The sequence below is a fragment of the Rhinolophus hipposideros genome, assembly GCF_964194185.1.
Source record: "Rhinolophus hipposideros genome assembly, chromosome: 18".
Taxonomy (NCBI): Eukaryota; Metazoa; Chordata; class Mammalia; order Chiroptera; family Rhinolophidae; genus Rhinolophus; species Rhinolophus hipposideros.
The window spans coordinates 16,062,175-16,088,987 of record NC_138064.1 but is presented as its reverse complement, the minus strand read 5'-3'; the positions used below and the strand labels follow the sequence as shown (position 1 = coordinate 16,088,987).

Here is a 26,813-nt window from a genome sequence, read left to right as displayed (position 1 = left end):
ACTGCAGCAGATTGAATCCTCAGAAATCTCAGAAGGTATGGTCTAATATTCCATGTCTGAAAAATTATTTTTAACATTCTTAAACAATACCTAAAACTGGGTGAAATGCTAGGTATTGCTCTACTGATCAAGAAACGCCTCATGGGAGTCACCTCAAGAGTCTAAGTGGCAACATCTTTCATCTAGTTCAATGTATTTCATGCCAGGCATATGTATATTCATAGACAGAATCCTGCAACTTTCTTAACTGTGTATTACATCAATCCTGAGGAGATTATGGTTAGGCAATTTCCAGGATTCCCCAGCCCTCGAAATCTGCAAACCATTAAATGAGAGGGCCATCAGGGTTCCCAGATTTAAAGCATTTCTCCTCCTCTACCTCACCTAAAATAACTCTGGGCTTTTCAAACATAATACTGCCTTTAAAGATTAAAACCTTCACTGGAGTGGTTTTGCTTCATCATTCTAATTGTTCTGACGACTCATCTACAGCCCAGTTCCCGGCATCCAAATATTTGCCAGCTCTGCCAGGGAGTTAGCTCTTATCTTTCCAAACCAAGCACCTTTTCCCTGGGGATTCTTTCAGGGAAAATTATACCAGCAAGTTCTAATTTCCTTTCTCTGCAGGAAAGGTTGCTCAGAACTTGGGTTTAAGTCTCTTATGAACGTGTTGCATGGTTGCAGGATTATGACTGGATTTGTAATCTTCACCTTAAATAGAAATTTATTAATTGAGCACTTGTCATTATTCTCAGTATGAAAACCAAATTGATTAACAGAAAAGGAATTAAGCACATTAAAAAACAATCAGATGGCATCACTGATTAAGTAGTTCACAGAGAAGGAAGAAAGCTCGCTTTAATCAGAAGCTGTAGATTTAGATCCACTCCCTATTTTAGCACCTGGCACAGTATCTGCTTAATAAATGCTGAACGAATGATATTCCAAATCACTTTCGACAAAGGCACAATTGAGGCTCCATTTAATAAATGGTCTATGCTATCTAGCACTCTGTTAAACGGTCAATGGCATGAACTAGAAGGATGCAGCCTGTATCCCAGGATAACTTTTGCTATAAATGTGAGATAAAACAGTTCATGAAGAAAATAACCTCAACATAATAACAGTGACAGACAATCTGGAACACTTCCTCAGTCATTGGCACAGACCTTAGAACATACGAGGAGAACAAATCTGGATAACACTGGACATAGAAGCCCCAGAGAGATCACAGGAAGCTTTTTTACTATTCAAGACCTTTTCCCTCTTTCATGGTGTTCCACTATTCTACCTTTTCCAAGAACTAGTTTTCATGCAAAGGAGCTATGATGTCCAAATATAGTGACTCAAGCCAAAATACCATCCTGAACCCTAGGAATCATTCAGCTGCTTTATTAAGTTATGAAAAGTCTAGTCAAACACTTTGAATTATTTTTTTTTGCAAATTATCTTAAGACATGAAGTTATTATTTATTCTCTATACCAAGAGAGGCTGTAACTTTTTAATACTTTCTCAATAAAGATGTCAAAATCTTTATCACACCAAAATAGCTTTAAAAGTTCTGTATAATTGTGAATGTCATTACACCTACTCTAATGCTAAGAATCATTTACATGACTTGAACTCACATAAACACATTCACTAGAGACCCATTAAACCTGGACATTTCTGCTCCAAAGAAAGTACTTAGACAAACAGCTCTCTCCCCATTCCAACCATAGTATTTACTGCTGCCTGGCTAATTCTCTTGCCCAGATCAGGTGGAAAAAAAAAGGGGGGGAGGAGGGGTGCTTACAAAAAGGCAAGTCCTGCCCTGCTTCTTATCCCACCTCCTGCAAATAAACTAGGTCTGTCCAAATAGCACAGTGAAAAGAATTTACCACTTGGACCCCAAACAAAAAATCATCCTGCAGTGACACATACTTTAACTTCAGATCTGGAAATTTTTAACAGGACTATGGTAACCAAACTATGCTGCCTAGAAAACATACAGCCGGGACACACTTTAAAAGGAGTTTTTAAAAAGAGCATAGAAAATATTATATTGGGTCTGATAAGAGGTCCCTCTTCTTGCCGATTCTTGCAAATAGCACTGAAGGGATGGGCTATTTATCCCGCCCAATCGGATGGATCAGGACAGCGTAAAGAGTAAAGCATTTGGGCAGATAATGAAAAATAATCACGCCCTCTCTAACCAGGACTTCAAACACCCATGACGTCCCTTGGTCATTTGAAGGCTCATGAGACCAAGGATTTTATTTTGTTCACTGCATACATACACCCAGTACTTGAATAGTGTTTAAGAGGTTCATAAGAGGTTCCCAAAAAATTATATTTGAATTAATACAGTGTTACAGTACAATCACTCATGAATTTGCTTCAAGCCAATTGCATTATTAATTTACCAGTTAGCCCCACTAATAAGGTGAAACATACTCAAACCTTTCCCATAATGTGACTGGGTGCCACCATGTCATTTGGGGTTCATTTATTCCAGCAACAAAAATATAATGAGCACCTACAAAGTGCTGGGAATTTTTCTGACACTAGGGATACAGTGATGAATAAGACATGGTGTTCGCCAGGCCCGCTCCCCCGCCCCGCCCCCCACCCGTCATGGGGCTTCCATTCTAGCGACTCACCCCGGCTGCTGTGTGGAGGACAGACTGTTGGGGTGCAAAGGAGAAACAGAGGCCAGTTAAGAGCTCGTGGAGACCAAAGGTGAGATGATGGTAGCTCAGATCACGGAAGAGTGAGTGAGAGGAGATTGGATTCCGGATATATTTTGTACATTTAGATGTTGATGGGAACGATCGAAGAGATGGAGAAATTGATAATGCAGGAGAGAGGGGATGAACCCACAGGCAAAGCCCTTGAATAAGCAATAGAGTTGGGGACCCCGAGCACTGGTGGACGAGCTCAGGCAGGGACAAGCAATTCACTGTAACAGGAGAGAGGCAGCAAGTGTGGATACCATGGTCTTCTTTCGTGCCTAAGTCTGCAATACAGGAAATTCTTATCCAAACAAAACCCGTCAGGCGGCAGGTTAAGCCCATGTTTTCCCTCAGAAATGTAATATATGTTCATTGTATTTAGAAATTTTAGAACATACAGAATAGTATTTTAAAAAGCACATTGATATCATCTGTAATTCCACCATTAGAAGATAACTAGTATAAACTTTTGTTTCATTTCATCCCCACACGTTCTCTAGTCAATTGCCTCATTTATTTTTGTCACTGGGTTCATATTCTAGAAATAATTTGTGCATTCTGCTTTTCTCAGAAGCAAGTGTCCTATTTCGCACTCATACATTTCTGGTTTAATGGAAAGACGGACTTGGAGTCCCAAGCATTGTGTTCAAGTTTCAGTTCTGCCTTCGACTCCCCAAGAGACTCCAAAAGTTCCTTCACCTCTCTGGCCTTCAGGACAGCTGCAGTGGCCTCTGGGGAACACGGGAACACTCCTGGTCCTCTCCTCTTCCTACCTCCCTACCACTGAGCTCTCTTCCTTCTGCACCCACCTAAAGGGCTCTCAGTCGCATTCCTATGCTACATACTCTGCCTGGGCCATCCCACCCATCTCTTGGTTTAAAGATGCTTCTTTTCTTTCCATAAACTAGACTCTTACTCTGACTGTGCCAGAGGGTACCTCTTTACCTGTATGCACTTCTTCCCAAAGCTGTTCCTGGTTACATGATTATTCCACACCATATACCTAATTACTCTGCCACTATCTGCTACCATGTGACCTCTCATGTGCACTCTACCTCCTAAATCTATCTCTTCTGTCCTTTCCTCATATGCAAACATTCTACATTCTTTTCACATGTGTCCTACATCATCTAAGCCCACCCCATACCTCTAGTATGTCCTCTGCTACTTCTCTCCACTTCATTCCACAAACCCACGCGGGGCTCCTTGTCATTCTTCACTCGAGCACCCTCCTGCCCCAAGAACTTTGCACTTTCTGTTTCCTCTAGCTAGATCAGTCTTTCCCCAGACATTTGTGTAGACTGTGCTTCCTCTTCCTCCTCAGACCTCTGCTCAAATGTCCCCTTATCAGCGGGGCCTTTGACCAGTCCATATAAAATCAAATCACAACACCCAGTCCCTTACGCTCTCTAGCCACTTTGCCCTGCTTCCATGTGCTCCGTGGCACTCAATATTCCCTGGTATATATGTTTATTTGTTTATAATTCAAACTCCACGAGGGCAGGCCTTTGGTCACGGTCGTATCCCCAGGACCCACAGGGGCCTGGTGCACTCCTAGGCCTTGGAAACTATCTACAGAATGAACGTTTTGGAAAACACACTCATCAGGCTCCTTCAGCACACCCACTGATGGGCAATTTAGTCACCACGATCTCACAGATCCTTTCCACTCAACTTAGCTCTTGGTCCAACCAAGAAAAACCTGTCCTTGTAGCTAAGCGATCAGGCTGTCTCCCAGCTGGTGGCACCATATATAAACTCTAACAGCAGGATTTCCACTTCGTATTCCAGATGGCTGATAAAAATGTCCATTTCTATCAGGCCTTCAATCAATCTCCATGGACAACACTGACTGACTCATCCTAGGATGACAGTGACCCACAAGTCAGCACCTGAGTGTGGACTCGGGGCTAACTCCCATCATCCGGGAACCCACTTAGTGATGGACAGGTTTTAATAAAACTGCTGTGTGAAACACTGCAAAGCCTGTCCCCGGGTGATCCTTCACCCAGCCTTCAGGCTCCAACTGAGCTCCCAATTACCCAGCCTTTTTCTGTTCTTCTGAGATAGTTCTACATCTGCACAGATGTCAGTGGATAGATTATTTTATCAACTAACGCATCAGGCCACTCCGATTAGAATATAGCTAATTAAAAAAAGAAAACATCAGTTTTCCCTCCTCTGGCTTTATTTCCCTCGTGCCTATGTTATGTATTTGTTGTTATGAAGACCAGAGAGTAAAACACTAGAATATCTGTTTGTTGCCTTTTTCACATCTTAATTATCAAGTGAGCATCTTCTCCTGTCTTTATCTTATACACACAATGCACATGTTTCTCATAGGGGGTTTTCATGTTTATAAAGTTGGTCTCATAGTTAGACTTAAAAGTTTTAGATTCTTTGTATTCTTTTTTGTGACTCTATCTTTTAGCTACTTGTGTAATTTTATTTCAATAACAAAATTTTATTTTTCAATGAAGAAATATTGTTTTGTTTCTCTCTTTTTTTTTTTAAACTATTTTATCCCTCAGCCATTACTTTCTTCTCATGCAGTTCCCGTGGTGTTTTGAATTCCTTTTTAAAATAGACTCTCTTTGTTCTACTGAACTTCTAGTTCCAAGGTTCATGGTCGGCTCCACAGATTGAACTAGTGAGATCATGGATGTATCATTTCACGTTTTCTTTCTTTATCAATGCCTCATCTCCTCCCCCTCAATATGAGGTCTGACAATTAAGTTCACGAACTCATCCTAGAAAAAGTGCTACATACCTCATTGCTGAATATCACTACAGTCACCTTCGAAGTACTCCCCTTAGAAAGCTATGTACTGATGCCAGCTTCTAGTCCACCCTTCAAAACAATTTTGGAACTCTTTTTCTGGAATGGCGATCAGAGCTGTCATTGTATTAACCTTGATGTTCTGAGCGTCATCAAAATGTCTTCCTTTCAATATTGCCTTCATCTTCAGGTGAAGAAAGAAGTCACTGGGGGACAGATCAGGTGAGCAGGGAGGGTGTTCCAATACAGTTATTTGTTTACTGGCTAAAAACTCCCTCACAGACAGTGCCGTGTGAGCTGGTGCATTGTCGTGATGCAAGAGCCATGAATTGTTGGCAAAAACTTCAGGTCATCTAACTTTTCACGCAGCCTTTGCAGCACTTCCAAATAGTAAACTTGGTGAACTGTTTGTCCAGTTGGTACAAATTCATAATAAATAATCCCTCTGAGATAAAAAAAGGTTAGCAAAATTGTTGCAACAAGTTCACAAACTTAATTGTCACACCTCTTATTAAACATTTAATAAATATTCTAACTGCTCATCAGTAAAACTGGAATAAGTCATGTCCTATCTGCCTCTCCTGGGGCTATGAAGATCAAATAAAACCAAGTGGGTAGAATTGTTACTCAAACCATTCTAGAAAGTTCCAGTCTCTATATTTGAATAGGCCCTTTGCTTCTAATAAAAGAGGAATATAATACTCTGCAAGGAAAGAGCCCAATGCTATTAAAGCAAGAGAATCCATTCATGTGCTCTTCATGGAGATCATGGCAGAACAGACACAAAAAGGAAAAATTCATCCTCATCAACTAAGGTTTGTGAGAAACAAATCCTCCCTATCAATAAACAAAGATTATACTTCTAGGCTTCCTAAACAAACAAATTCACAGGTTGCATTAAGCAAAAACTTATCAAGTCTTCGACAACCTCTTTCTTAATGGCTTTCAACGTTTGCACTGAGTGATAAAGCTTGAAACCAAGCTCTAATTTAGACGGAGCTAAGAATCGATCACAGTGGTAGTAGTGTGTGCCGATAAAGATCTACAAAAAATTGCTAATAAATTTCTCAAATCACTAAACTTCAACTACTATTATTCGGTGCATATTCATTCAGTCAAAAAATACTCTAGCATTTTGCCTTTTGTTTGTTGAATAGAATTCTATTCCTGAAGTTAGTTCTTAAACGATATGCTTGATGTTTTCAAATCTAATATCAGTCACTGAAAGATTTTGTGCAAATTACCTTAAATACCTGACTCTCACTTGTAAAACAGAAATAAAAACTGCTTCAATTGGTTATTGTGAAGATTAAATAAAGATATGCACTTGAAAGAATTTTATAAACCCTAACAGACTACACAAAAAATATAATTGTTAGACTATAATTCAAAATCCTCTATGACTTCATTTCTTATTTTGGGAGAGTCAATTTTATTTATTTTGATCAGGTAATACATTCATATGATTCAATATTCAAAAGTTGCAAAGAGGGTGTACAGTGAAAACTTTCCAATTCTTTTCCATCAACCACCTAGTTCTCCTCTCAGGAAGGCGCCGATATAATCGGTCATATTTAGTTTTTCAGATACATGTGCATTTCCCCCCAATTTTTACACAAATGCTAATACTATATTATTCACTGTTTTACATCTTCTTTTTTCCAGTTTAACAATATGTCTTGGAGATTGTTTCATATCATTATATCAATAGAGAGGGTCCTCCCACAATTCTTTTCGTTGGCTGCATGGGAAGCCACTAAAAGGAGGAAAATAGATTTATTTGACCATCTCCCACATTTCAGTTATTTCCACTCTTTTATCATTATAGCCTTTGCTCATGCTTTTTAAAGGTACATTTCTAAAAGAGACTTACTGTGCTCGCTTCGGCAGCACATATACTAAAAGAGACTTACTTGCTGGGTCAAAAAGTATACACATTATCAATTTTGAAAAAGATTTGCCAGATTGTCTTCCATAGAGATTTATAGCAGTTTCTTACCCTTCCAGCTACAAATGGAGACTATTTCTCCACACATTTGTCAATATAAATCTCTTGTCAAACATTGTTGTTAAATTTTGGCAAATAGGATAGTGAAAAATGGCCTCTCCACGTGTTTTCATTTGCTTTTTCTAATGAGTTTTTTAGAAAAACTCATTAGAAAAATAGTTTGGTTCTTTATGAGTTGATAGTCTCTCTTTGAGTATTAAGAAAATTTATTTCACTCCCTTTAAATTTCTTCCTCTATATCCTTCTGCACATCCTATAATCTAGTCATTCTGAACTACTTGCTGTTCCTCAAATGGGCCACATCTGGGGAAATGCCCATTACTTCCACCTCCAGTCACAAAAATGTTTGACAGTCAAGTTCAAAGGCATTTTGATGTTTATGAAACATTCCTGTATTCCTCTCACAGGATTTAATCTCTCCTTCCTCAGGGTGTACAGGGCAGTTTTAGAGCTTCATAATAACATCATTTCACTATGCCATGTACACATATGAGCTTCTTAAAGTTCGAGACCAAATTCTCCATCTTAGTATCCCTTATGTCCAACACATTCACTCAGTCAATATGGGAAAAAAGACTGAATTAGAAATAAAGACTGTGATTCCATGTCTTGGCTATTGTAAATAGTGCTGCAATAAACATAGGGGTGCATATATTTTTTCGAATTAGTGTTTTGGATTTATCTGGATACCTAAGAGTGGAACTGCTGGGTCATAAGGTAGTTCAATTTCCAATTTTTTGAGATACCTCCATACTGATTTCCATAGTTGCTGTACCAATGTGCAATCTCACCAATTAATCCAGACAGTAAACGACTGGATTAAGAAACTGTGTTACATTTATACAATGGAGTACTACTCGGCCACAAAGAAGAATGAAATCTTACCATTTGCAATGATATGGATGGACCTAGAGAACATTATGCTACGTGAAATAAGTCAGATGGAGAAAGACAAATACCATATGATCTCACTTATATGTGGAATCTAAAGAATAAATGAGCAAACTAATCAGAAACAGTCTCAGAAATATAGAGAAAAAACTGAGGGTTGCTAGATGGGAGGGAGGTGCGGATGAGGGAAGGTGAGGGGGTTAGAAAGCACAAATTGGTAGCCACAAGATTGCCACGGGGATACGAAAGACAGTTTGGAGAATATAATCAATGATGTTGTAAAGATTTTGTAGGGTGTCAGATGGGCACATGTCTTATTAGGGAGAGCACTTCATGGACGGTGCAGATGCCTGACCACTGCGCTGTACACCTGAAGCTGAATAATAATGAATGCCAACTATAATGTAATATATATAGATATATATATAGTCACGGGATGTGGAGTACAGCATAAGGAATAGAGTCGATGGAACTGTAACAGCTATATATGATGTCAGAGGGGTGGTAGATTGGGGGGGTCGTGAATTTCTAATTGCATGTGTGTCCTTAAACTTTCAAAACAATGTTGTAAATCTAGGGATAGGGATAATAGAATAAAGTGAAGATCTGGAGACTTGCTCTTTGACTTATAAGTTCATATCACAATTTAGTAAATGCTAATAAAATCCTTCTAAGTTTTTTTTTCTATTTAATGTTGTTTGACACTAAAATTGTGGCTGTGACCTAAATGACTAAAGAACATAACTAAGATCAAAGCATTTTTTAAAAGCAAGATACTACTGTCCAATAAACCCAGGAAAAGGTGACCATCTTCTCTACTAACCAAGGAAATATGATTTTAAAAATCACAAGATACTATTAAGCATCCAACAGAATGGCCAAAATGAAAAAAGACAGGCAATGTCAAGTGTGGATGCAGTTCAAGTAGAACTCTCATATACCACTGGAGGAAATTGGCACACCATTTTGGAAAATGGGGGGAATTAACAAAAGCTACACATTTGCCAACCCTGTGCCGCAGAAATTCTACTCCTAGAAATTCTACTCCTAGATTCTACTCTTTATGCTCAATAAAGAGCATAAAGATGTTCTTTATCTCTTGTTCATCAGAAGCTACGTACAACAATGTTCATAGCAGTATTAATTGTTAACAGCCTAATGTGGGAAAAACCCAAATGTTTATCAATAGTAGAATGGATAAATAAATTTTGGTATTCACACAATGTAATTTTCACAGCAATGGGAATGAACAAGCTACAACTTCACACCAAAATATGAGTGAATCTCACAGACCCAAATCGTCATGTAAACTGCAAAAACAGGCAAAGCGAATGTGATGGTATTATAAGTCAGGGGCCACTTTTGAATGGAGTAGGAACTGGGGTGGTAGGAGGAGGTTTCTAAAGAGCTAGTAATATTCTGTTTCTTGATCTGGATGCTGGCTACACACATGCGTTCATTGTATGAAAACTTATTAAACTATACATTTGTGCTTCGTATACTTTTCTGCATGTGTGTTATACTTCAATAAAAAGTTGACCTAAAAGACAAGAAAAGCAATACCTCCAAAAGAGAATATATTCCTTCTAAAACATCTTTCATGAATAAATATTTTTTTAAATGTCGTGGTATCAGCCACTTGCAAACCCAACTGACTTGCTCTTGTTTGACACAAGAGTCTACTATTAAAAAGAGATCCCAGAGAAAGCAAGTGTCTATTTCTGAAACAATGCAGGAGCCACAAATGGTATTCAGAACTATTTGATTAAGAAACAAAATGAAGTGACCAGAGGAGATCAGCTAGAGGGAATAAGCCAAGATTGCAGAAAAAGATGAAAAGAAAGAAAACCTCCTTAAAGTAGTACCAAAATAGCAATTAGTCTTAAAAGAACTTTCTGTTGAGCTACTGAGAAAAAACCAGCCATTTATTCCAATGCAGATATGTGCCTCATCACCCAACTTCCCTCCCAATATTATTTTAAAACACTGCACAACAAAGAAAGAGAGAGTGCCATGGGAGTAGTAATTAACAGCAAATGCAGGTGTCTGAATAAAGGGAAACCAAAGGAAATGAAACACAAATCCTTCCACCTCATTAGTCTTCTAAAAATATTCTCTTAATACAAAGGCATGCCCTGCTTATGCAGGATATAAATGAATGAGAAACCTAATCGAAATGGTTTTTCGAAATGGGTGAATCTTAACTACATAGCCCTGATACAAATACTTTGAAGATTTTTTAAAAAGGGGGTGGGGGGAATTATGGCACTAAACTAGCCAAACAGTGCTTCAAATAAACACAGAAATGGACAAAATAAAATCGATGTATAGTAAACTCAATTATCTGTGCCAATGGAGACAGATTTTTAAAAATCTTTTCCATTAGGCTGTAAAATATATTAATAGAAACACAGGCACTTTGAGAGTGATGAACAGACCCCCAAACACTTACCCTCATCTGAACTTGGTATTAATTCATTTTTAACTTGATCTCAATAGGCCTCAAGAAGCAGGCAAAAGGAAAAGACCTGAAGTCTAGGCAACCACCAGAGGAAGGTGACTTTGCAGCCAACTTTCAACGTCCTGTAGTAAAAGGAGATACCAAAAAGATGATTAACTAAAATTCTCAAATACTCCATCACAGTTCATGCTGGTCAATTTACAAACCGGTTTTGCACAGAAATATCACCAAGTAGGTAGCCCCTGCAGAAAGAAATCGGAAATAAAGATGGGATGCTGTTGAGGTATTAATTATACCCCTTGATCTTATCTTGTCTACCTTCAGGCAAAGGTGCTAATAAGCAGTGGAATTTGGAAAAGGCAGGTAGAAACAATGAAAACAAGCAAGAGACTTGAATAAACAAATTTTCGAGTAATTTTTTTTTTTTAATCTGGAACTAATAATTCTTGGCTCATGTAGGAAGAAAGAGGAGGAGGGGGAGGAGGAGGAACGGGAGGAGAAAGAAGAAGAAGGAGAAGAATATTCTCCCTTACAGAAAAAAAGAATTAGAATTACCCCCAATGATCTGAGCTAGGAATGGCATTAAGGAAAAAAGGAAGATCAGAAGTTACCTCCTTTATCAGAGCAGCTTTATTAAAGACATCTCTGCTGCCCATTCAGCCAAAACCAATCATAATTGTCTAACACTGACATGGCTAACCAGGTTTGAAGAGGGGATCACCAGCAGCTGAACGCACCCTTGAAAGTAGCAATAGACACAGCAAGAAGAGCGCTTGCAGAGGAGCTAACAAGGGCTGGCAGTCAGGTTAGTCCATGAATCAAGGAATGACTAGGAGGTCTCTCTAGAAGGACTCACAAAATAGATGAGTAGCTTGGGCAGAGACTAGATAAACGAATGTATGGATAGCATCAGAGCTGAGCATTTGCTCATTCATCAAGCATTTACCCTGAGTGTTCACAGCACTAAAGGATGGACATCCATTATATTTGTCTAGCCAATTCATCCTTCTGCTCCCAGAACCTCAATCCTCCGCTGAGAAACCATCCCTTGCGCTGGTTCCACAGGGAGCACCTGACACCCTGCGTGGCCAGTGACAGCCCTGGTAACTCTGGCCCCACTTACTTGTTCAGGGTTAGGGGCAGGACAATCAGAGGCAATGAGCATCTGCAGAATAGTTTTTTAGCATGTAGGAAATAAGCCTGTAGCTGCTAAGGAGTAGGCATGTGGAGAAAGCCTGCCTGAAAATGAAGCCAGGTGAAACAGGAGATGGCAAGAAACAAAGCCCTGATGACATGATTTGCGCCCCTAGATCCAGCCATGCCTGAAGCTAGCCCTACTCCTAGACTTTTTAGAAACAAAAGCCAATAAATTGTCTTTTAAATTGTCCTTAAGCTGGATGGGTTTCTGTTACTTGCAAACAAAACATCTTAATACATTGCTGCTGTCCTATTCCTTTAAACCCCTTTATAGGAATAATTCTTCAGCCGGAGCACCCACCCTGAATCATTAAAAAATCAAATATCTTTTGAAATGGAACATTCTAAGAAGTGGATATGAAATAAGTTTGTCCTTTGTTACTCCCTGCATTTTATGAACCTTTTGATGACTGACTTATTTCCTCCCACAAAGGAAGACAAGCTTCTTGGTGGAATTGATTATTCACACCAGGTCCCAATACCAGGTTGTTTGGGCCTTTAGAACACCAAAAAAACCTGTCTGTTCAGCTCTGTCTTTGTGGCTCCCAGAAAGTCATAGGATGAAGTGAAATTGGAGGGTTTTGCTGCTTGAATTCACTTCATTCTGCCTCTCCCATGGAAAGGAGGAGAACCCAAATAAAGAGTATGTGGATTCTACATCCTCCCTTCTGACCCAACTTCTCCACAACACAGAGGCCGGTCATGTGGTCAACCTCAGTTGCAAAGTGCTGATATCAGCAGTCACATTCTGTGGGGTTTTTACGTTTCGTAACAGTGAAATTACAAAACCCCATTCTAATACGAAAACACAGATTTGCCACAAGAATCCACAATATTCTGGCCGGTATGCTTTGCCCCTTTTGCTGATATCTGTACTGGGTACACAGTGACACGTCCATGTGATTTCACATCTGATTGCCTCGGCGTAAGGAGGGAAGTATGCTGAACCAGGTTCTGAATCGTAGAATTTGCCAGGAAGAAAAAGGTAGAAGAGGCACAGGACTAGAAGTCCAGGCAACCTGGATTTGGTCATGGCCTATCTTTGCCACCAACTACGTGTGACCTTGCATAAACCATTTCACCTTTCAGTTTTCTTATTTTTAACATGTGACAGATTAATGTTTTTCACTGTCAGTGGTGACTCAGGTAGTGGAGGTGAAATCAATTCAGTGAATCAAGACCAACATTAAGAATGATTCTAGGGTTGAGACAAGAATTATACAAGATGAGTCTAGAACACCTTGTAATGCCAGAAAGGAAGAATGCACTCCAAATACTGACAATGATGGGCTGATGGCAAAGGGACACAGGAGCCAACTGAAAAAGTGCCTACTAACCAAAGCTGGAACAACTGGAGGACCAAAATCAAGTACTATTGGGCTATAACCCAAATAAATATCCATGAACCCATACTGATATACTGATTAATTGAATAAATAAATGAAGGCGGATAGACAAACCTGCACGCAGAAGAAAATAATTTTAGGTAGATACTCCACCCTTGAGGAGGTAGAACATAACTCCCCACGCCTTCATCGTGGGTTGCACAAAGTGGGCTCGGAAAAGAATAGCTGTTCAGTAGAGCAACTTGACAAACACTACCTCCGCCAGCTGATCAAGGTCAACATCAGCAGTGACAAGTCCTGTTGACAGTATGTACCCTCAATATGATGGGATGAGAATGATACTATACCGTCGTGATCTTTCTCCCCAAACCCCATAACCTGAGTCTAATCCTGAGGAAAAACAGCAGACAAATCCCATCTGAGGGACATTCTACAAAATACCTGACAGGTATTTCTCTAAACTGTCAAAGTCATCAAAAACAAGGAAAGCCTGAGAAAATGTCACAACCACAAAGAGCCTGCTGAGACGTGATGAGTAATTATAATGTAGAAACCTGGATGGGATCCTAGAATAGGAGAGGGACGTGAGGTAAAAACTAAGGAAATCTGGATAAAGTACAGACTTTTGTTAATCATAATCTATGAGTATCGTTTCATTAACTGTGACTAATGTACCTTACTGATGGGAGATGGTAATAATAGGGGAACTGAGCGTGGGGCCTATGGGAAGTCTGTACTATCTTCACAACCTTACTGTACATCTAAAACTCTTCTAAAATGAAAAGCCGTTTCTGTGTTGGGGGGCAGATTAAAACAAACTCTGAGCCTCATCAGAGCAGATGAGCTCTAAGCTCTTCACTAGCCGTAAACGCAATGTAGAGGAAACACTGAAACTTCTGTAAGAAAATCTAGATGCAAGTCTCAGCTCTGCCATTTGCCCCTTGGGTAAGTCACTGCCTCACCCAAAGTCCTGTCTGATTTTCCACAACTGTAGCACAAGGGCAGTACCTGTCCTGCCTATCCCCTAGGGTTCTGTTTTGTTGGGAGAAGCAAAGTATATTAAAGTGATTTACAAACACGGAAACACTATACAAAATATGGAGACTATGATAACCTAAAGATAACCAGAATTTTCTGGTTCTTCCCCAAATCAGGGTGGACTCGGGGCTGGTTGAGAGTCAGTCTTTTGCCTCCTGAACCAGTGCTGGGATGTTCAAAGGGGTCTCTGGACCAGCAGCCTCTGCACCACCTGAGAACTTGTTCGAAACACAGAATCTTGGACCCACCATGCATCCACTAAGTCAGAAACTCTGGGGTGGGGCCCAGCAATCTGTGTTGTTATAAGCCCTGCAAGTCATTCTGAGGCTACTGAGGTTTAGACCACCGCCCCAGAGAAAGCCACCGATGACTGTGATAACTGAGTCCCATTCGCACGGGCCACCCTCCTCCAGGTGGCTCCCTGCCCAGCTAGCCATCACATGACTCTCAGCTCTCATCCCCTTCACATCGATTAACAGTTGGCTAATTCTCACACAACTCCACTGAGGGAGGGGAGGAGACACAGCACTACCCAGAGGGGCGAAGGAAAGTGCGTGACATGCTAAACCCTTGCGTGAGTTAGCTGAGTTAGAGCAAGACCCAAGAACGTGGATGGTTGTTTTACCCAAATAACCTGTGCCGTTCTTAGCAATGAAGGAACATTGAGGCACCTCTCGGAACCACACATCACACATTTCACTGAGACCCAAATTCCAGCATCCTATTCTTCCAGTCGCAAGCATTTGTCAGACAAAGGTGTCTTAATCTGTGGGCCAGCAAAGGCAACGATCTTCTATAAACATCCACCTACACTCGCCTACATACCCATATGAAACTAAGACCTTCAGATGCCAGAGAACAAAAGAGGCTTCCAGGTCCTTAATCCAGGAACAAATGATGCAGGACTGAAAGTAACACACTGCAATGCTATTTTGGCCCATGGGATCAAAGACTAGAAAAACAGGAATTACAAGTCAGGAGTATGATCTTAGCTGGTCAGCATGAAGATGTCCTTTTTCTGAACCATGCTTAAGCCACACCTATTATTCTTTTCCTATGTTGACACCTCATTATTGGTATTATTCCTAATGACACGCCTACAACAAACTTAAGACAACACTAGGCTAGAGAAAGGCAGCGTTGAAAAGCTAATTAGGGTGAAATTTTATACTGTTTGTGTGCATGTATATTTACAAGGTAAAAGAACTGCTGGTACAAGCACAAAGCCTCTCTAAAGACTAGAGGCAGCACTTGGTGTGTCTTGTAAGACAGAAATATTACTTCTCAGCACAACTCATAAATAAATCATTCACATAAAAATGTCAACAAATAATCATTTCTTTCTTCCCCTCCACTTTCCTTATTCCCCATTCACAGTCTTCTGGAAAAACAGAACTTCCATCCCATAATTTACTGACAGATTAAAAAGGAAAAAGATACCCAGTACGCCACCACACAGGCAAATTCAGCTTCAGTCAAAAAGCCAACCACGAGTGGATCGGCACGAGCCATCACCGCTCCCATCTGCAGATACTCAGTACCTACACTCACAGGCCATCTGCACGATCTATCGCAAAGTTTTACGGTATTTTTTCCAGTCCCCTGCCATCCCTCCTCCCTAACAATGAAATAGTATTCAAGTCATACTACATTTAAGTTTTGTGTTTGACTACCAGTCGAACTGATTCAACCATATTCCACCGTTCAGAACCATTTTGTGGCTCTCCAATTGCCAGATAATGGAATGGCCACACACTGCCCTCAAGCTACCATGACCCTCTACCCTCCAACTACATCAGATAGCTCTCTTTTGGCCTTTGCTCATCACTCCCCTCTCCCTGAAATGACTTGGCCTTTAAGGTCTTACCACATTTCAAGGCCATGCTCCATGAAGATCCCTCCCAGGCGCTCCTTCCTGGCTTATTCCTTGGAATTACCCTACTCCATTCACCAGCAATCACGGAAATAATACCCACCCCAGAGAGTGGTTGGGAAATTAAATCAGGTGATGTTCTTTCAAAAAGTACTAAGAATAGGGAACCCAAAAGGTCCACAGTGGTGGCAATTTTTAAAATCAGGAAGTAAAAGATCTTAATTGCCCCCCCCAAAAAAAGTACTGAGAATAGTGCCCCCACTTTCTGTTGGCCATCCATAAAAAGAAGTTACTATCAATATCTTTAGATGGTCCTCCTAGTTCTGTGGCTAGTTACCCTTCTCCTATCTACCTCTTGGCTGACATTCCCCAAGGTATCATGTGCATTTCTCTTTCTCTCCCAGGACCTGCCCAAAACGTTGTACAGGTTGAGCCTCCCTTGGAAACCTCTTCAACTGCCATAATTTCAACTAAACTGACAATTCCCAGAAGCGATCACCAGCTTTACCCTCTCCTCTGAGTTACCTGCTGGATATCTCCACTGGTATAACCCACACTCTTCAAGCTCAGCATGTTCAAAACCCAAAGCATTCTTTTTCCCTAAGATCTAGCCATCTTCCTATGTTTCCCTATAGCAGTCAATGGCACCTTAACCTTTCCACTGCATTAATTGATTTCAAATTTGTTCTCCAAAATGTGTCAAAAATCCATAGAAAACAATTACAGTATTACTATTTGTAAGTATTATAATAAAGACAGTGAAGGTGCTACATTTTATTAAAATGAATGATTAAAGTATAAAAATTCCCTATTGTTATTCATTATTGAAAAACACAAAAATATAGAAAAATGTACATCTGCTTTCCTAAACTTCCTTTCTGGAACACTGAGCTCATGGGGTCGAATACAGCAGTCAGCAGCTTGGAAATATTCGACTACAGATGAACGTCGCAGCGAAAATGTTAAATAACAGTCATCTAACACAGTCAATAACATACACCTGCAACTCTGGTGTCATTAATTTTTTGTTGTTGTTGCTTTCTAGTATATTTAATGTAGAATAAGTAATATATTTACACGAAACAATGTTTAAATCTACTGCTTATCCTTGTAACACCATTCTCCCTTCCTTGTGGAATCTGATGTTACCAACCTCTGGTGTATTCTTCAGAGGTATTTTATATTTATGATACACAATGGGTACCAGTAAATGTTTGTCAAACAGCTCTCTGGAAAAACAAAAACAAAACTTCTGGTTTGTTGCCTTTGCTGATTTTCATGGTGTAAATACTCGCACCATGGCCAATTTCAAACTACCAGCCAAGGTCACTCACCAAGGAATTGGGAAGAGATACACACAATTGGTTCTCAAAGCCTTTGCAAACTGGCTTCAGCCCAGTAGTTTGAGTCTGTATACATATGCATGAATATGGGTATGTACATAGAAGTATATATTATATATGGATTTATTTTTACTCAAATGGAAGCATACCATTCATACATGTTTATGTAGTATGCATGCCACAAACCTATGGATTCTACTCCTTCCTTTTTTAACTTAACAATAAATCTCAGAGGCTGTACCAACTCAGTAGATGTAGAGCTGCCTCATTTTTAACCACCCCATTATTTATTCACCAGGCCTAACTGATTGAAAATTAGGTTATTTGCAATCTTTTATTTTATTCAAATAACACTGCAATAAATAACTGTGCACATATATCATTGTGCACATTTACATATTTGTAGAATAAAATTCATAGAATTGTTATGGGTGGTTCAAAGGATACATATATTTGCAATTTTGATCAGTACTGCCAATAGCTTTGCACAGAGCTTGGACCAATTTACACCTGTATCCACTAATGCCCGTTTCCTCAAACCTTTGCTAACAGTGTTACCACATTTTGTTATATGTGCCAACAGGTAAAAAATAACATCTCACTAAAGTTTTAATTTGCATTTCTCTTTTCATGAGTGAGGTTAAAATTTTTATACGCTTACGAGTCCTTTGTAAGCCATTTTGTAAACTGTTCATATCTTTGCCTGTAGAGTAACTGTTCTTTCTCTTATTGATTTTTTTGTTCTTTATACATGGATGAAAGTAGATCTTTGTGACATAAATTGCAATTATTTTTCTAAATTTATTGATTGCCTTTTGATGTACTTTTAAAAATTTTGGCCTTGCAAAAATGATATATAGTTAAATGAATCGATCTTTTATTTCATAGCTTCTGGATTCTGTGTCATATCTTGAAAAGATTTTCCATCTCTGTTATTATTAAAATGGTATTCTATTTTTTTCTAGTTTCAGTGTTAAAGTTTAGATTCATAGGAAATTTATTTTGGTGGAAGGTGTGATGTAAGATTCCAACTTTATTTTTGACCTGATTGTACCAACATCATTTATTATCTGCCAACAATTATCTTTGCCCTCTCCCTCAACCCCATTCCCCAACCCCCTAGTTCCTAGAGACTCTCTTTCTAACTTTCCAATATTTACATGTGGTCTTTCCTTTCTTCTCCCATTGTGACCACCCCAGTTCAGGTCTCATCACGCTTGTGTTCTCTGCCTCTGACCTTCCCTACCACCACTAGAATACTTTCTCTAAAATAGCTCCCATCATACACCTCCTTGTTCACTGTCTACAGAATAAAATCCAAAACCTTACTAGGAGATTCAGGATCCACTCCCATTGGGCCCCAACCTACCTATCCATTCTCATTTAAAACACTTTTCCCATTTAAAACATTCCTTCTCAACAAACTGAAGGGTTCACCATTCCTTAAAATGCTATGCTGTGGCTCATCTTGCATTCTTTGCCTGCGATGTCCTTTCTACCTAGCCTTCCATTCCCTTCCTGCATCTGTCCTACGGGTCCTTCAAGGCTTGGCAGAATTGCCCACTTCTCGGCCAAAGCATCTCCCATCGCTCTTTCTGTGCTCCTACAGCCATAGCAGCACCCCTGGGATTGGATCCAGATTCTGATTCTCTGACTCCCAGCCCTGTGCTTTTCACCACACTGAGGGGCTATCCGGTCAATGGCCTGGCAGAATGACAACGGAGAGGCAGAATGACCTTACTACACCCCATCTCTGCCCTTTGTTCCCTTTGTGACAGCGGATAAACTACTTAAGACTCTCGAGGCCTTTGACAGTCAGGGGTTCTTTGGGTGGAAGCAACAGTAACCAATCCGTCAAATAAACCAAAGAAAACGTATTGGAAAAATATCAGTTTAAGGAACTAAGGGGAGGCTGGAGAAACAAACAAGCCCTGGCACAGCTTCATGGGACCAGAAGCCAGACCCTAAAAATGTGGTCCGGAGAGGGATGGTCTGGTCAGGACACACCCTTGACAACAGAATGACACTTGGCATTGGACCCAGACTCTGGCAAGAGGCATTTATCTGCCTGGCTTTGCTCACAGGGCCACCCATGGCCGAGGAGAACAGGACTCTCGTTCTGGTCCCAGCAGACCATATCCAAAGGCAAGAAGTGATTCCTTAGATGGAAATCTGGAAGGGTTTCCAATTGGATATTGGACAACCAAAGCGCAAGTACTGTAATTGCTCCCTGGTCACCATCAAAGGCAGGATGGTTCTCCATTCCCAAACAACTCCAACAAGCTCCAAAGGACACCTCGGTTAAGTCTATGTACACGAAAAGTTTGCTTGAAGCAGCTCTGAAACTGTGAGAAAAACACAAGTGGGTCTTCCCTATATCCTTTGAGGCCTTTGAAAACCCCTAACTCGCTTCATCTCAGCTGCTAGACAACTAAACTACACCCGAACTGGAGCCAGCAAATTATCTTAAGCTACTTTCATGGCTATGCTGTAGAACAGGTTGTTAAATCGCATTCAGTCTCAGTTACAAAGGTGCTAAAAATTCAACTTTGGATTTAATTCCCAGTAGCAAATAAACAAACCTATGTGTAGCATTATACAGAGCAATTTAAAACCTCGGAAGAAGGGTTAAACCCCTCCTCCCTCCTCAGTCCACCGGGCGTCCTGCAAAGACACAAGGGCAGAACTTTCCAGGTTCTCATCCTCTGCGGATTCCCCCAGCCACATTCTCTTTCCTCCTCCTGCTTCAGCCCATCAGCAGCCTGAATCATGACCTACAGAAAAATGGAACTTTTCTTTCAAGGGTTCCAATTAAAATGAAGACTCATTCCATTTAAGCCACACATTTCCACTGTAATTATCGAAATTTCTGTGACTGTTTAATATCTGTATCCCTTTCTAAACTGTAAGCTCCTTGAAGGGAAGTTTCACATCTAATTCATCTTCATATGCCCTGTATCCAGCCTGGTTCCTGCCACATAGTGTGTGCTCAATAAATACTTATTAAATGTATAAACAAAAACCATACTTTCATTTCAAGAAGGCATTTACTTCAAGTTTAATAATGCTTGTGAGAATAGAAAAAAATATTATTTAGCTCTTGCTTCTAAACATCTCAGATCACTGCCCAGCACAAATAATTTGGGGAAGAATATTTGTTTTACAAGACTTAAATTGTAATTATAAATTTCTTATATTACATTTGATATCAAAACAGAAAACAAGTACAGGAATCTTTAATAATAGTACCACATTTTAATACACGTGTGCAGAAATGTTATATTGAGAAAAGTGTTTGACCCACAGAATATTGGATAAACAATATTTGGGAAAATATGGTTAATATTTTAGCCATAGAGAGTAATCCAAATAATAAACTTCATTTTATATTGACGGTCACAAATCCTCTGATGATCTCTTATTGGGCTCCTTATAGCAAATTTGATTCTGTTCTACTTTATATTCAAGCTCTTTTTTCAATTCTCTCTCATGATCTCAAAAATCACAGATGACAAAGCATATCCTCTGGGGTCATTTGTCTAACCCACATCCCAGAGAACTGGGTTTATTTATTACCTTGGCTATTATTTTGTGAGTAAACACAGACATCTAGAGAGCAACTTAACATCCATCTAAAGAAATTTTATATGAAAGCAATTTGCTTCTCAGTCTAAAATCCACATTTTATTGTTATTATTATTTAAGAATCATATTCCACTCATATTCCAGGGATCTTGGGGACTCTAGAAACAATCAGAGTCTGGCTCCCAAACAAACAGATCTAGGCAGAGCAATTATACAAGGTTGGACAATTAAGTTCATTAACTCATCCTAGAAAAAGTGCTACAACCCTCATTGCTGAATATCACTACAGTCACCTTCGAAGTACTCTCCTTGGGGAACTATGCACCAAAGCCTAGTCCACCCTTCACAGCAATTTTGGAACTCTTTCCTGGAATGGCCATCAGAGCTGTCGTCGTATTAACCTTGAATTCCTGAACGTCATCAAAATGTCTTCCTTTCAATATTTCCTTTATCTTCAGGTCAAGAAAGAAGTCATTGGGGACCAGATCAGGTGAGTAGGGAAGGTGTCCCAATACAGTTATTTGTTTACTGGCTAAAAACTCCCTCATAGACAGTGTTGTGTGAGCTGGTGTATTGTCGTGATGCAAGAGCCATGAACTCTTGGCAAAAAGTTCAGGTCGTCTAACTTTTTCACGCAGAGTTTTCAGCACTTCCAAACAGTAAACTTGGTTAACTGTCCAGTTGGTACAAATTCATAATGAATAATCCCTCTGAGATCAAAAAAAAGCTTAGCAACAGCGTTGCAGCAAGTTTGCGAACTTAATCATAAAGCAAGTCCAAGGAAAAATTCAATTTCAGGGTATAAACACACTGCATTTCCTATATTTTTCCAAGATGAAGAAAATATGTCATCAACTACAAAAGAATCAGATGAACAACTAAAGGAGAAATTCTTCTAATTGCTCGTACTGCTATTCCATTTATTATAAAAGAAGTTGTAAATTTTCACAGATGAAGTAAGCCCAGGAATGATATTGGAAGCGCCACAGCCTGCCTGCTCTAAGCTTCTACAAAGAAACATCTTTGAACAAATCAATAGTTCCCAATCTTTTCATATAAGAGGAATACTTCATCAAAAAATATTTCACTCCGGATGTTTTAAAAAATTAAGATGTCATTGGTTTTCTTATGAAAAATTTCCAGCATATACAAAAGTATATAGCAGCACTTTCTGACAGTAATGTAACATGGGCCATAGATGTAATTTTAATTTAAGTAACCAATTAAAAAGAGTAAAGGGAAATAGGGGAAATTAGTTTTAATTATATATTATCATAATATATGGAAAATATATTCCTTTCAACACATACATGATAAAATAATTGAAGTAATTTTTCATTTCTTTATACTAACCTTGCAAAACTCAATGTGTATTTAAACTTACAGTATATCTCAGTAAGGATTAGCCACATTTCTAGTGCTCAATAGCCACAGGCAGCCAGCCAATGGCTGCCCCACTGGACAGCACATACTATAGAGAATAGTATTAAAACCCATGAACTCATCACCCAGCTTCAGTAATCATTGACTCGTGGACAGCCTTGTTTACTCAATGCTCCCTCCCACCCCCAGATTATTTTGAAGCAAATCCTAAAAATCGTAGCATTTCATCTATGCTCAAATTTCCATGGTTTATCTCATAACTTTTTAACAGTTGATTTGTTCAAATCTAAACAATCAACTCTGAGGACCTCTTTTTAGTGACAATATTTTTCATGACACCAACATAACGAGAGTTATACTTTCAGTAAAATGTTTTCTTCATTCAGATGTTTATTAAACGTCTGTCTTGTGCCAGGCACTGCTCTAGCTCATGATACAACAAAGAGCAAGACTCAAAGGAACTTCCCGTTTAGTTCCTGACCGCACCTTAGGATCACTGGAGGAAGCTATGAAAAATACCAGTTCCATCAACTGGCAAATGGATAAATAAAACGTGGTATATACATACAATGGGGTGTTATTTATTAGGTAATAAAAAGGAATGAAGTACTGATTTATGCTACAACAGGAAAGAACCTTGAATACAACATGCTGAGTGAATATTGCATGATCCTACTTACATAAAATGTCCAGAAAACGCAAATCCATACAGACATAAAGTAGATTAGTGGTTGTGGGGTGAGGGGGGGACTGCTAATGGGTGTGGATTTGCGGGGGGGCGTTATGAAATGTTCTAAATTATGGTAATGCTTGCACACTGTGAATATACTAAAAACCACTGAATTGTGTACCTTAAATGGGTGAATTGTATGAAATGTGAATTATATCTCAATAAAGCTGTTATTTAAAAGAAGAGGTAACTGGATAAAGTACATTCCATTCATACAATGGAATACTACCCAGCTACTATTATGCAGAATGAGAAAACTTTTAAAAGAAAACAATTTCAGAGACCAACCCTCTTTACCCCAAGCCACTTGATCTAGAAACTTTGGAGTGGGGCCTAGGCAGAGAAAATTTGTAAACATTCACTAAGTAATTCTAATGTAAGCCAGGCAGAGTCAGTGGTTTCAGGGAAGATTTAGTCAAGTGACCAACAATTAAAAAACGGTATGATAACTGCTCCCTATAAAATGGGAAGGCACATATGAGCATTCTCCACCTTCCTACAAGCAACATCCATGCTGAGACATGATGGATAAGTGGGAATCAGATGAATATAGGGGAGTAACTCTGAGGATTCAATGCAATAATTCAGGTGCAGCACTTAGGACTGGACTGGTATAAAAAGTTCAGCAGCTGCTGCTCCTGTTATTATTATTAACTATACTCCTATAAGCCACTCAAGAACTTTTAGCAATATAATGTCAGGACTTACAGAACTTACCTGACTGTGATGTGAAGGAGAGATTGAGGGAGGACAATCCACCTGGAAGCAATGTGAGAACAGAGAGCAGAAGTCCCTGAGACCCTGAGCTAAGATGGTGCAAGGGCAATGGGAATAGATGGACGTGAAAGACACTGATGAGGAGAGAGACCAGGGTTTGGGTGAGTGTGGTCTGAACACTAGTGATTGGGAAGTCAAGGAGGAAGTTTCCAGAGGGCTGAAACGCTGACTAATAAGATGTAGACAGGAAAGGAATTCATGGGGGACCTTAAACTGTGCATGGAAGGCATTTTCAACTTAATAGCTTCCATCTTCCTTACTCCCATCACTCCTGTGGGCACTCTAGGTTGGAGGGTTCTCCAGCCCTCCCTGGAGCACTCCTGAAATGGAATTAACAATTAAGAAAATATAGTACTGCTGAGAGGCACAGTGTAAATAAAACTGGATTTTCCAGACCCTCGTGCAGGGGAAAACATTATACTAATCCCTAAAACTACAGTGGAAGTTAAAAAAAAAAAAAAAAACCAGAGATCTCCAATTCCTTCCCAGCCCCTATTTTGCCATGAGCCCTTTAGGAGGTAACCATGACACTTTTATCTAACTTCTCCTTGCCCTCAGTTTTACTACAAGAGTACAGAGTTGAAATGTCATGTTACTAAGAGACTGTTGTAGGAGCTTTTGGAGTTAGTAGTGGTTTCCCAATCTCCATTCCACATATGGGAATTGAGGAACTTGCTGCCTTTCCAGCACTTTCCTTAACAGGCAATAAAGCATTACCGTGTTCAAAGTCATTTGCCACAGTGAGTAAAACCCATCGGATTTCTCTTTAGATTTAGGTGAAAGTAAACTTAAATTTAGGTGAAAGGAGAATTTCCTTTCCTCCTATATTGAAAGTCCCTCAACTACCAGACCCACAAAACCATAAACTCAACCACAAAAATCAATGGCAGTAAGAGCCTCAACAATTCAGAAAAGCAGTACAACTAGAAACTTGATATTGGCAGTGGAAAGTTTGTAGCCCAGCCTTAGATGGTTTTAATATATTGCATCATTAGACTCTATGATATTGTGTTAACGTCTAATTAAGTAGCGGAAACAGGAAACATTTCTGTATAGTGGAAGGAGCTAAAGATTTAGATTACAAATCTAAATCTAAATTAAAGATTAAGACTGTTAACAAAATCTAGCTCAGTAATTTACTACCCACGCTGGGCAAGTTCCTGAAACTAGGCTGCAGTTTCTTCATCTGAAATGGACATAACATCACAACACTGCCTACGATGGTAAAGATTAAATGAGATAATACTACGGCTTATGGCAGCCTGGTAGTTTCTGGCCTGTAAGATAACTATTAACTACTGTTGAAACTATACCTAAATGAGAAAAAAATAAATAAATCTTCTTTTGGCTAAGCAATAGCTTTTGTTATAAAGCTAAATGTCTATTGGCTGTAATAGTGGAAACCCACATTCCAATTTGTTGGAAATGGCCTAGCACAAGAGAAAGAAAGTGAACTGGAATTTTAGTTCTGCCAGGATAATCCTGGAAAAAATGGTTAACCTGCTGAAGCCTCAATTTCAAATATATGACTACTGTAATGTTTAATGAGATAATCTACAAAATTCCTAGTACATATCTGGTTCTTAGGAAGTGTTCAATCAATAGTAATTATTGATTGGTATTTAATTTTACCAATAGCAAAACAAACAAACAAACATGAAAATCAAAACTAGCTATGAAATCACCATTCTTCGTATTTTACAGAGAAGTTTGCATCATTTATTCCATAAATATTTTTTGTGCGCCTACTGTGTGCCAAGCACTGTCCTTGACATTGGGGATGAAGTGATTAACAAGACAGATAAGGTCTCTGCTTTCCCGGAACTTCCATTCTAGTGGGGAAAGGCAGATAGTAAACAGCCCCCGGAGATAACTTCGGTGCTGTAAGGAACACCGAACAGGGTGAGGTGCTAGCAAGTTGGAGGAAATCCTCACTTAGCTTGGGTGCATTTTAGCCCAGGTCTGCCTGACTGGTGTCCTTTGGCCAGAAGGGGGACCTCACCTTGTAGGATGCTCGGGAGTAGAGTGTGGGTGATCAGAAGCCAGACGTACACTTTTACCAGCACTAAAGGATCTCTTTTGCATCTTCAGCTTAAAATATTTCTAAATGCCCCGTCCCAGTACTCAAACTCCGAGGGTCTGTGCAACATCTGGCGGGTCTCAGATACACCTCAACACAGTTTCCAGATACAGCGAAAGCGAATCCACGTCCTCTTCGCTCAGAGTCCCGACTAAGGAGACTGGTTAGATGTGCGATGGAGGACAGAGCGTACTAGTGTGCAGAAGGTGGCTGACAAGTTTCATAACCACAGGAGGGTTGCGCACCCCGGCTTAGGAAATATCTGCACGATCGACGACAATGCCCAGGGCGCTAGGAAGCCCCGAGGAGAGTGTCCCCCGCCCCCAGCGAGGACACGGGGAAGCGGACCAGGCCGGGCGAGCGAGGCAGGCGAGCCGGGTGCCTGCAAGGCCAGCGTCACCAGGGTCCCCCAGCCGCGCCCCATCCCGCGGATGTGGTAAAGCCTCGCGCTCAGCCCCATTAAACAGGTTTCCTGTACCTCCCGCCCGGCGCCCCGACCCAGGCCCCCGGCTCCGCTCCTTCTCGCGGTGACTCCCTCCCTCCCAGACCGTCCCTCTAAAGACAGAGCCCCTGGGTGGGCGGCACTCAAGCCCTACCTCCAGGGAGG

The 26,813-nt window shown here is 40.0% G+C and overlaps 1 protein-coding gene across 5 annotated transcripts in view; it reads right to left on the bottom strand.

Moving 5' to 3' along the window:
• The window catches only part of OSBPL3 (oxysterol binding protein like 3), a 166,961-nt gene that overhangs the window by 139,688 nt on the left and 460 nt on the right, over positions 1–26,813 (bottom strand). For 2 of the 5 annotated variants that reach the window (XM_081080276.1, XM_081080272.1), the window contains exon 2: positions 10,846–10,976. The exons of the other annotated variants lie outside the window; for them this stretch is intronic. The gene's annotated coding sequence lies outside the window, so the exon portion shown is untranslated. The remainder of the gene's footprint in view (positions 1–10,845; positions 10,977–26,813) is intronic. 5 annotated transcript variants of the gene reach the window in all.